Source organism: Coptis chinensis, chromosome 4 (assembly GCF_015680905.1).
Source record: "Coptis chinensis isolate HL-2020 chromosome 4, ASM1568090v1, whole genome shotgun sequence".
In the NCBI taxonomy this organism is placed as follows: Eukaryota; Viridiplantae; Streptophyta; class Magnoliopsida; order Ranunculales; family Ranunculaceae; genus Coptis; species Coptis chinensis.
In genome coordinates this window covers 37125345-37138299 of record NC_141459.1, presented here as the reverse complement: position 1 = coordinate 37138299, position 12955 = coordinate 37125345, and the positions used below count along the sequence as shown (strand labels likewise).

General features: G+C 39.5%; 1 pseudogene; it reads left to right on the top strand.

Moving 5' to 3' along the window:
* The first annotated feature begins 11870 nt into the window (after window positions 1-11870).
* Window positions 11871-11964, top strand: LOC147503387 (small nucleolar RNA R71; annotated as a pseudogene).
* The last annotated feature ends 991 nt before the right edge of the window (window positions 11965-12955 follow it).

Sequence of the window (12955 nt, the reverse complement as noted above, 5' to 3'; positions counted from 1 at the left end):
ACTCAAACGACGAGTAAAATATTTTTTACAAAAAATACGCGAGATATACGTGGACTAAGGCTCCGACACTTACAACCACATACTCCAAGTGGAGTGGTCCAGTTACCTTATTGATGTATTCCCTTTAAAGTAAAAGATGGAATGGAATGGGAAAATAATACATCGGAAAAGAGGATTTAATCCTCGTAGATGGGATGATCATGAAAGAGTTTTTAGCGCTCCAGCTTCGTTCACGTCACTTATGTATTCAAATGCTGTGTTTCTTGGTTTAGGGTTTGGAATAGCTTGTCCTGAGAACACACCTTTTTGGGTTTTGTTTTGGGCTAACAAGTTTAGTGATTGTTGCATGGATGCTAGGATTTGGGTTTGTTGTTGCTTGACAGATAGCATTATTTCGGTAGGCTTATCTGTTTGGACGCTAGTTGATGGTGTAACTGGAACTAGGTCTCTTTGGTTGTTGATGGATAGGTTTTGGTAGTTCTGGTTAAACTGTGATGGAACCAATACTCTGTCCTGATTGTTATAGGTATCTTATCCTTGTATTTGGTGGTTTATTGAAACCTGGAGGTGGTTGGTTTTGTGGAATGTTAGTTCATGTGAAGTTTTGATGTTGTCTCCATGGTTCATTTGGTACATTGAAAGCACATACTTCTTCTGGTTGAAGTGATGATAAGTTTGTGATCAAGGGACAGGTGGGATCTATATAATTTAAGCTTAGACAAAAATTGCATGGTGAGGTATTTATGTTCATGACAAGATGAGGAGTTTGGTCTTTTTGTTTGGTTGTGAGGGCATCTACCTTTTTTGTGAGGGCTTCGATTAAGGTTTTGATTTCTAGATCGAATTTCACCTAAAAAATACCACTAGCCTTAGATGTACTGGGTTGGGATGTTCTGGAATTGTTTATGTCGCCCTAATGGGTACTCTTTTCATCTTGGTTTTCAAGAAAGGTTAAGGCTTCGGTTGCACCTCTATCCAAAAAATTACCATTAGTCATGATGTCGAGGGTTACTTTGTGTTCTTGGAGTTGAAGAAACATTGGACAAGAGTGGATTTTTCTAGTTTGTGGTGAGGACATGAATATAATAGGTCAGAGAATCTATCCCATCCTTCGGAAAATGTCTCACTTGGACTCTGTCTAAAGAACTATATCATACTTCTTATCTCTTCTGTTTTCTTCGGTGGAAAGTACTTCTTCATGAAGGAGAACACAACCTCTTCCCATGTATCGAAAGAATTGGGCTTCTAAGAAAGAAGTCATGTGCGACTCTTACCAGCTAGAGTGAAAGGAAACATTCGTAGCTTCACTTGATCGTCGATGACGCCCAGATGGTAGAAAGTATTACATACTTCATGTATTCGGCGTAGATGTTTGTATGGTAACTCGTGTTCTAACCTGTGAAAGATGAGTAGAGGATTGAACATGTTCGATGGAATGCGAAAATCGCTCGTGAGCGGTGTGAGTCGTATACAAGATGGAGGCCCATCTTGCAACGGTGTGTAGAAGTTAGAGAGAGACTCTTCAGCTTGCACTACTTCGTCAGCCATCTTAGTGGATGGAGGACTAGAAATAGGAGATTGTCTAAAATGTCGTGCTCTCCTATATGAGTAAGTTTTATTCTTGCTAATACCTATAATGCCTGAACGCAGTATCATGCACTTTTAGCAAGCCCGCAAAACTATCCTAACATGCGCAAACGATGCAAAGTATGCTCAAGCAATCGAAATTCATTTTTGCAAGTATGGAGTTTTGAAAACTTTGCTTGGTCTATAATTTACTATGCCCTGTTAAAGGGAACAATTGGGTGCAAGACTAGGATGGCTCTACTACACGGCTCAGAAGAGTAGGTGATAAAACATAAAAATGATAGTTTACCTACGAAATGAATGATGAAACTCAAAACGTAAGTAAACTAAAACTTAATACGTGCCTATATTTATCAAAGATTTCTACTCTCAATCCTATGAGATATAGTGGAGTAGAAGATTCGTTCCACTCCTAGTCCTTCCTCATGCTGTGTTCTCTACGTATAAGTAATCTTAACTCTTTAGTCTAATGAGAGATTTACGAAATGGCAACTAGACTACGATGCAACTACCCACAAGATGCAACTAGTCGACTATTAGAACAACTATGGGAATGCTACGTCGATTCTATGATAAGGAGTTAGAGGGGGATTGATTCCACCTTAACTCGACTAAATCCTACTAACGACGAATCGTCATAATCCGAATTGAACTGCTTCGCAGAACAATCTGGTTACTCCTAATCCCTAATTACACATGACATTTCTACCAATTCATAACTAGCATGTGAACGATTACACCCATTCTCATGGTGAACTAATCGTTTCTACAGTGGAAAGGAAATTATGACGACTCTATGATAATCGGAATCAAGCTTTCATCAAGGCTTCTCAACCCCCTCTAATGGAGGTTTAGCCGAGAATCATTACGCAATCATTCCCAATGGAATTCAAACAAGACATGATATAAAGATTTGAACTTTACTTGTTTAAACTCAATTCAAAACTACTCATGCAATAATTGAATTAAACTAATAATGACAAATAATTGAATCTAAGAATTTAACTAAATAAGTAAATGGAAAATGAAACTAGATTACCAAGAACACTATTTTATTAATCTAATGAATAATAAAACAATGATTCAAATACTAAATTAATAATCTACTTTGTTCTAAAGTAATTAATTAAACATGAAACTAGATCTAAAACAAGATATGAAAAACTAATTAATTAACTAATTGAAATTCTACAACTAATTAATGGAGGCTAACTAATCTAGGTCTAACTATCTACCATTAACAAAGAGTCAAGCTCTTGTTTTTATACTTTCAGATCCAAAACCCAATTCTTTCAGTCTAAAAGGGCCTCTTCAGCTGCAGTTGGCTTCAACAGACTTTTAGTCCATTTCTGCTCCTTGGATTAGGTCAAGGCTTAGACCATTGGAAAGCTCTTTCCGAGCCAGTCGTTTTGACATAAGGTAGGCCCAATTCCGAGGTCTGAGTCCAAAGATACGGCCTTCGGAAGTTTCTCACTGACTTTGTGTCTTTTTTACGCCCAAGCGTCGACTTTTCAGCTTTAACCGGGCTTTAGAAAGGCTTTGTCTTCTTGAATCTTGGCCTTTAATCACAGGACTCCTTAGCAACCGACCTTTGCTCCTTTATCTCGCTAAAGTGGCACATTTCTGCACATAATGGACTTTGAAGCCTGGAATGCATAAAAACACGTGAATCGGTATTAACTCTTAATTATTACTCACATAATTGGTCTAAAAGTATGGCTATTCTGAGGGTTAAAACTACAGTTTTGGGCTATTATCAAACCACCCCAAACAACATTTTGCTTGTCCTCAAGCAAAGATGAGAAATTAGAATAAGTGACCAAAAATGAAGTTCTATCTACTCGTTTACTGAAAGTGCGATTGCATTGACCATATGCAACAAGGCCTTCACTAGGAATTCCCTAGTAGACGAGTTATAGCCTCGTGAGAGTTTTCCAGTGAAGGTACTCACAAACTTCATCTATACTACAACGACTAAGAAATAAAACTATTGTTTCCTTATTCATGCTCTAAATTAACTATACCTTTCACTAGCAATGCATATAGAGTAATCAAGTCGAAACCTAAGCTAATATATTCATAATAATCAATCATCTACAATAAACATATATACAATAAGTAATACTATGAAATGGCTAGCAGGTTCGTTTCTGAAACTCGGAATAGCGTCCTTAAGTAGGTTCTCACAATAATAGTCAAGATACAACACTCTGATTTTTCCACTCAAGTTTTTACTCGATTAATGCGTGGGCACACTTTACCTTACAATCTTAATGACAACAAGGAAGCCGGAGTCGATCAAACACATCTGCCACTTACTATCACACTAACCTATTCCTAATTGAGCTAGAGGTCTTTATTAGGTGTTGCGGGGATTAGGAGATGGTTTAAGAAGGAAGGAAATGGATATTCAAAAAGGACAAGTCTGAGATAATAGAGTCTTCATATTATGTAACTAGAGAAAACCTTGTTATTTACTTTTGCTTCTACACTATGTTTCCATCCTTAGCCATATATATATTTTTTTCTTTGGCTTTTGACTCCTTTTATTCTATTTTTTTTTTGGAGATTTTATTTTATTTCTATTTTTATTTTTATTTTCTTTGGATGGAAACTTCTTTTCTTTATTTTCTGAAGCAATTAACTAACTTTTGTTTACACAGGTTTTTCTCTTCTTCTTTCTTCCTCATTATATTCTCAGACTTATCTAAATTGGGTAGGTTGTTTTTATTTATTTATTTATTTTGTTATGTTTTTGTAACAGGGTAAAGGATTTGTGGTTTATGAAAGGCTAAAGAAAGGCTCAGAGGGGCGACTAGCGAAAAATAATTCATAGGTTTGAATTTCTGGCTATATCGATCCAAAGAGGGCCTAAATTCTCGCTTAGGATATGGTATAGTGATCAAGCAAGTGGACGTGTGATTTCTCTATCCGGATTTTACTTCTCCCTTGTGTCATTTCTCAAATGTTTCGCTCATATAAGGCTTTAGGCTATATTCTCACAGGATTTGTAGAATAAGTACTCTAGCCTAGAGTTTAGAAACTTACTGCTAACAATCATAGATACTCATGTAATATATTTATAGATAGATGCAAAGATTATTACCTACATATTAACCTAAGTTTTTAAAAATTATTCTAATCCAAAAGCTACGTGAGACTTCTAGATTATTAAGAGCATAGAGAAGGAAAACAATACCAATATTCCTAAGTGTATAGCATGAACTTATTTATTTATATTTTTGAATTTTTGAAATTTTAACTAGAAAACAAGTGCATATTATACCTATCTATATCCTAACCAATGCCTTAATTACACGTGTTTCTATGCCCCCCCCAAACAAGAAGCATGCTTTGTCCTTAAAGCATTTAAATAAAGAGGGTAGGAAAAATACCATTGAAATGCGTGAAATTCAGGAACATCTGCAAAACAAGGTTAGAACGTACTAATATAGGAAATAAAAAACTGACGCAACTCTATTAGAGTTCCACCCATTATGGGGTTAACAAGAATCAAATTGCTTGGGACATAAGCAGACACTAAGTAAAATTAAAACTTACCTTATCTCCCGCTTTATTCATCATTCTCCTCATCATCTTCTTCTATAAAGAAGTGAGGTTCCTTCGCGTCCTACCATGCGATGATAATTTGCCAAGCTTCCCGCCATTTATCATCTATTATTGCTAACCTATTAAGCGCCACTTGATCTGACGGGGTGTAGGGTGCAACCTGATGAGGTTGTATCCTCCACCCTTGCCAAGTCATTGCACGGAAAGATCGAATAATACTATTGGTGGGTCGCATGCGATTCCATCGACCATAATCCAATCCGTGAAACGTGTACAAAAAACAGGAAAGAAACATAGCATAATACGGGAAATTAGAACGGGCATAAGAAGGTACTTATGCCTCATGCTATGGGCTCGAGCTAAACTAAACATCAAGGTTTTGGGAAGGTCATGGCACATATGTCCCGTGGCTAAAGCAAGGAAGACGCTGCAAGTGGCATCATTCATAGAAGAAAAACGTCATTCCCCTAAAATGTTTAGCATGATCCAAAACATAACAGTTCCTATGTTCATGGACAGGCTACCAAAAGCAACGTTATAGTCCCCTTGGTCCTCGATACGGAAAATGCTTGCCCCATACGACTCATGCAAAAACTCATAAGTGTAGACATACATATTATCTACCCAATAGCACCATGGGTCTTGTATTTCAACGGGCATAGCAAGTCCAAGAACAAATGCTAGCAAGAACCTGGTAATTTCCATTGGTTCATCATCAATGTTGATGGAGAACACTTGTTCTCCATCTGGTCTCCCAAAGAAAATGCAGTTATCGTAAAAATAAGGTGCTAGTGTTGGAGAATAAAGTTCAGCAGGTCTTACCATAAGCGGTTCCCAGCCTACATATGTTATCGCCTCGCAAAACCAAGCACCATAAGTAGTGCTTTGGAACAAATCTTCGAAAGACTGTTCCGGTATTATTGTAGGAGATGTCATCTCAAAACGATGCTCTGGAACAACTGCAAATGATCCGGGAACAACCCGCAGAAAACTGGAAATTTTTGTGTTTACGGAGGTCAGGGCGCGAGTGGGCTCCTCTTGGGAGCGGGTGTGCTCTGATGATTTTGGAGTTCAGTGTTTGGCGCGAAGTCGCCACCTTGAAGCGCTGAGTGCGCTCTGTACAAATTCGACAAATGTGTAGGAAGCAAAGCGCATCCTCTGCAGAAGCGATCCGATCGAGGAGTCGATTCGTGAAAAATGAGACGAAACGTGGGAAACGTGGGATTGAAAGGTGAGTGATGGAAGTTAGGTGTATTGTGGGTTGTGAGTGTAGAATGAATGAAGTTTATATAGGTTTTAAGTTGCTAAAACGGATCGGGAAGTTGCCAAAATGTTTTTACGGCAGTTTTCGAAAATACTAAAATTTCCAAACCCAAAAATGGAAACAACTCATATTCTTGATTCTAAAACAACCCTAGTATTTTTTAGGTTGAATTTAGGATAGAATATACCTATTTTATCGAGATTTCATCCTACCATGATATTTATTCATAGATATGCCTAATTGGCTATATTCTCACCCTGACTCCGAAATATCTTCTAAAAACGAGGGTCATATAAAACTCATGTTGGAATAGATAACACCACCCCCAAACAATTTGGGAAGGTGGGATCAATATTAAACAACCACGCACAATGAAAATAACCGCATTATATTAAATTTGGCATTAAATGCCCTTTTACTACAAAATCCAAATTACGGAATTAAAACTTACATTAAAATAACTAACAACAATAAAACTACAAATAAAAAACATCAAACTATACTATCCCTAAACACTTTCGCATCTTGGTAGCGGAGGGAACACTTCGAGGAGATGGCTCCCCGAGCTCCCACGGGCCGGCACCATTCATCTTTCGGGCGACGACGCCGTGTCGATCTTTGTATCCTCGGAAGGAGAGTCCCCGTGAGGTGGGAAGCGTGCAAGCATATCGCCCGAACCGCACCGAGCTTCTAGCGGTCCTCATCTGTTCCCACCGCCATCCCTCGTTGGGTACGGATCTCGGTTATGATGGATAGTAGCTTGTCGAAGTCCGGAGGTCTTCGCAGATAGTGTTGAGTGAACGCGATGCCACGATGAATCGGCCATGCGCTCTACATCCGACCAACACCTCTCCAAGGCATCGACATCAAAACAAGTCAAGTCCTCCTCATCCTCTCGAAAGTCATTCTCATTTCCACCATCCTCCTCGCCCTCTACCCTATCCTCGGGCAACCTCCAAACTTGTTGGACACAATCCTTATAGATAACGAGGATTTCGTGTAGGGTGAGGTAAATCCTATCGACGCCGAGCGCTCTCAACTTCAAAGATGATCTTGGTTATCAAAACAGGGGAGAGGTGCAATAGACTTCCCTACTCCCCTAATCATGTTAAGCAAAAATTCCAAGATACGTAACTCGTGACTACGCTCCCGAGTATCCATAAAATGTGGAGGCAGTTCGGACCGATGTCGCTGACCTTCTCCTTCCCTAGGGCGTTCCGACCAATCCACTAAGCCGCTGCGTTCACCGGTTTGGTTGGATTCGAGGGATGCTCGGGCGAACACAATGCGAAGCTCGCATTGTAGTTCCCTTCGTAACTGGCCACGTTCATCAACGGCTCTACCCCATTATATTGGGACTCGTAAGCGTGGCATCCAGATGGATTCTAGGTGGAATGCCTAGAATCTTAGCCAACAACCCAGCAGTTACTTCCTTCCTCCTCTTCGCCACCATAACAAAAATTCTACTCCCCTCCAACTCCCTCGTGTTGTAAAACCGTCGGACTAAGTCTTCATGGTAAAAGGTTTCGGTCGAGTACCACAAGCTATTCCAGTCTCTACTAATCATTTTGTCACCGTAAAACGGTGCGAAGTGGTCGCCAGTAAATGCTTGCTCCGGCAAAATTCGACGTTGTTGAGTCATTGGAGTTTGAATTGATTTGGGGTTTGTAGAAGGTGTAGGAAGCAATGAGGAACAACCTCACTGGAACAACAATGGTGGTGGTGCGGTGGTGGATCGGCAGTTCAAATTTTTTTATTTCCCGGTGGTTTTTGATGATTTAAATTGGTGGAGGTGGTGGTGGAAAGATTTTAGATTAGATTGGAAGTTGATTTGAACTGTGGGCGTGGGTTAATTTGGTTTTCTTTTAATTTTATTTTTTTAGGTTTGGTTTTGAAGGTTTTTGGTCGTTAATGGCGGTTTGGAAGTGGAGAACGCGACTGTTGGTGCGAAGGTAAGGGGCGCAGGTGCGCGCGGGTTGAGCCCAAGCCCAATTCAAAATTTTTGAAATTTTCGATTTTTTCGCGCAACTTCAAACTAATATTGCCGCTTCGTTACCAGTATGATTTTTGCGAATGAGATATGGAAATGATCAGGAGAGAATTTCCAATCCAATGATCCATAAAACACTCTATTCCGACCGTGGATGACATATAAGATAGTGGAAAATGCCTCGAAGTGCGTGCATAACGTACGTTATGCGAACAAATGAACTCTAAATTCATAGATTATGTCAACCCAAATCGAAATACAATTAAACGGCCTAAGCAACTCTAATGGGATATAAAACATTCTAGGACGGAAACACGAACACCCCACCCCCAAACAACAGAGTTTAGAAAATTTGTTTTTTAACAGTGGGTCTTTTAAAGTCAGATTCCCGAGACTTCCTAGATTACTATGTTTATTCATCCTAAGTCCACGGTTAACATAATTCACGTTTTCCACTCTTACATGTTTTCTCGGATTTTTGAGTCATGTTTCTCTATGGAGTGAATTATGTCCGTATTGCTTATTATTTTTCCTTATAAAAGTAAAATATATATAAGGAAAAATAATAAGCAATACGAATATAATTCACTCCATAGAGAAACATGACTAAAAAATCCGAGAAAACATGCAAGAGTGGAAAACGTGAATTATGTTAACCGTGGACTTAGAATCCGGTACTTACAGCCACACACTCCATAGGGAGGGCCCGGTTACCTTAATGGTACACTCACCAATATATGGAAATGAAAGGAAATGCACCAAACACAAAAAAAAATGAGTCATTTATAGTCAGATACTCGAGACTTTATCTAAACATATGTATGAACATGCAGTTTATCATATATCAACAACCGAACTAGTTGGGGATCATTCCATAAATAAATATCACATAAAACATATCCAAACACAATCAAGCACCAAGATTTCCTATGACGCAACCTAATGAACTGAAAGCGAAGTCGGATAGACTTATAACGTAACCTAGCATTCACCTTCTTTTTCATTTTTGAACGAGAGGGTGTCCTAGTGAATAAGTGTGGAAAAGTGAATGGTTGTGGAAGATATGGTGGATATGGATAAGTTGTAGAAGGAAAGCATATAAACAATGAGGATGTGGATTTAGCACAAAACTCATTCATGGTGTAGGTAGGGACTGTCTCAAGTCTGAAAATGAAGGTGTCAAATGCTTTGTTCTTCTTAAGTATTTGTTTACTAGGTGGATTTAAAAAATTATGAAGCACAGAGAGAAACCAAAGGATCGAAAGTGCAAACTCGACATTCCTTTGAAAGGGTGGAAAGGTGGGGGAGTGGAGGTGGAAGTTGTGCAAAGTAGTTCTTGATAGGGTGAATCATCACCTGCTCTAAGAAACTCATCGAATTCCTCATCTAGATTGGTCATATCCACATTACTATGGTAGTCCTCTATATCTTTAAGAAAGTCATCTATCTCGTCCTCATCCATAATATGTGTATCGACTAGTGTAGGGATGAAAATGTTGGAGTCTGAACTTCCAAAGGAAAGAAATTTGGGTATATGATTATCGTGGAACGTGTTGTTGAAATAATCTCGTTTAAGCTCTCGATCATGCTAACCTCTCCATCCATAGATCTAATCGAGTAAATGTGTCTTTGTTTTAAAACATTTACTTCAATAGCAAGATGGCCAAAAGACATGGAGATTGAACCATTCGCGCAATTAATGAGCGATTGGCGGTTGCCAGGAAAGGACGCCTCTAAGATGATGGGGACGAGTCGCTAATTACTTCAGATCGAGGATGACAAAACCAAAGCCCGGATAGTAGAAATCCTAAACTTTTACCAAAGACATTTTCGACCACACCCTTAGGATACTTAATAGACCGATCGCTAATTGCAACGTCATTTTAGTGGGTTGCATCTCGCCTAGACCTATTTGTCTATACAAATAAAACGGAGTAAGTTAACACTAGCCCCCGTGTCTAATAATGCGGTCGTCAGTGATAGGAATCTCCTAAGGTGCATTGTACAATAGGGATCTAATTGTGGTCCTTGTAACTTAACAATTCCATTATGTTCGATAGAGTTGGGAATTGTTCGTTAAAAGGCGCTCTTTTGATATATTGGTCTTACGCCTAGTAGTACACAACTCCTTAAGAAACTTAGCATGGTGTGGTAGCTTTTTAATAGCTTCGAGGAAGGGAAGGTTTATAGTTAGATTCTTGAAAACGTCCCTAATCTCCTCATAATTTGTATCCTTAGTTAACATGGCTAATTTTTGTGAAAACGGTGGTTTCTCTTTATATTTAGCAATGGTATCACCGGATGTTTAACCTTGGCTTTATGTTTCTTAGGTTATGTTGTAACCGGTACCTCTACAATGGTAGGCTCTTCGGTTTTTATTTCGTATCTAGTAAAATAGCGATGTAGGGTTATCTTGGTGGGGTAACTATAGGCATAGTTACTTTTTGTTATCAACCACTCGCCGTAACGGAGAGTGGTGATGGCATTTAGCTCACCTACCTTTGCATATTCATTACTAGTATTATCGGCTACCTCAAAGGCCGTGGTTTGTTGTTTTAAGATTAGGTAGTGCGTGACTGAAACACACCTTTGGGTTGGGCTTTATCTTGGGCCAACCTGTTGGGTTAAAATTATTAAAGGATTGTAGAAGTCGTTGGTTAGATTGAGCCATGGTTTGGAAAAGTTTTGGCTCACTTGTATGAAGGTGTCAAGACGATCCGGTTATGTGGGTGTAGTAGTCACGGGTGGTGTGGACCGAACTATCTCGCGGAATTATTTATGGGCAGATTTTGATAGTTATTATTTACCGGAACGATACCTCTATTAGCGTTATAATTATTATAACTACCTTGACCTTGTGCTTGACCTTGTCGAGGTTGCACTTGGTTGTTGTAATTATTAAAATTACCCTGACCTTGTCCTTGTCGTGGTGGAGCTTGGATAAAACTGTGCGTTGGCCTAACATATTGATTATTGTACCCTGGAGGTGTGATGTGTTGGTTATCTCCAACCGAAGTTGGGATTTTGTCTCCAAGGGGCGTTAGGTTCACTATTAATGGAACAAGCCTGTTCATAGGCTATAGGACAATGGAAGTCGGGATGCTCAGGGCTCCAACAGAAACTACATGGATTTGAATTTACATTCATGACGGGGATAGGCTTTTGTTGAACAAAAATGGCCTCTACCTTTTTAGTGAGTGATTCGATTAGAGTTTTAAGCTCGGGATCGTGGTTTAATTTCAAACATACCGCGGCCTTAATCAGATTAGAAGAACTAGCGGAGCGATGTGGATATCGCCACTACCCCCGCTTGTTATTTCGCTTTAGTTTGATCCTCTATAAATTTATAAGCCCCGAGGCTCCTTTACTTAAGAAACTACCCCCATTCATTATGTCAAGGACTTCTTTATGGTGGTGTAGAAGTCCTTTGAAAAAGGCACTAACTAACGGTCTTTCGCTAAGTTATGATGTGGACACTCTATAAGGAGATCGGTGAAACGATTCCAAGCCTCTAAAAATGATTCATGAGGATTTTGTCAAAAGAAATGAATCTTGGAAAGCATCTCATCCGTCTTTAGGGGTGGGTAAAAATGTTCCATAAACAATTGAACAAGTTTAGCCCACGAAGTCCACAGAATTAGGCATTTGGGCGCTTAACCAAGACGCCGCCTTTATCGCCAAGGTGAAAGGGAATACCCTCGGTTTAATTTGTTCCGCACCAACCGTAGGATGGTGGAATGTTGTTATGACTTGTTCAATCCTACGCGATAAAGCCGATAAGGTTTTTCATGGTCTAAACCATGAAAAATGGGTAACAAATTAAAATATTTGGGGGATTCGAAATCCCCAATCGGTCCGCTAGAACGACACAAGATTTGGGGCTATCGCTTAAGGCTTTGTAGAAGTCCGAGAAAGGAGTCTCTCCTTCTTCAGGCATTATATCAGGTGGTGTGTGTGAAATAGTAGCTAGAGGTGTAGTTGGTGGTATACTAGATAGAATTGTTTGTTGATGTTGTTGTGTAATTACGTTTGGTGTTTTTGTTCAACCAGACCTTAATCTCATACAAGGCTAAGACCAAACTTAGCTAAACACATCAACACTCCAAACAATTCTGATATACTAGTATAAACCTCTAACAGGAGATGCGAGGTGTGGAAGAAAGGAATACATGATTTCGCCCTTGCTTCGCTTTATGAATAGCGCCTTGTTTGGCGTGTTCAGTGTATATAACAAGTTAGAACACCGAAAAAACTTAAAAAATCGGGTTCGAATCAAACCCGTGGGAAATCCGCAAAATTCAGCTCGTGGAGCGGTGGTCGCCACTTTTGGGCGCTGGTGCGCTTCAGTGTAACTTCAAGTTACAAGTTGTTTTAGTGCTGGTCGCTACCAGCCTTCCAAGAACTTGAGCTGCTAGTGGCACGCCCTTTCAGCGCTGGCATTTTCCCCGCAAATTTTTTCGGAAGTTTTCAATGCTGAAACGGACAACCACAAGATGAATCAAACAAGGGTGGGTGGGTTTAATGGGACTTTAAGAAGAGTACTT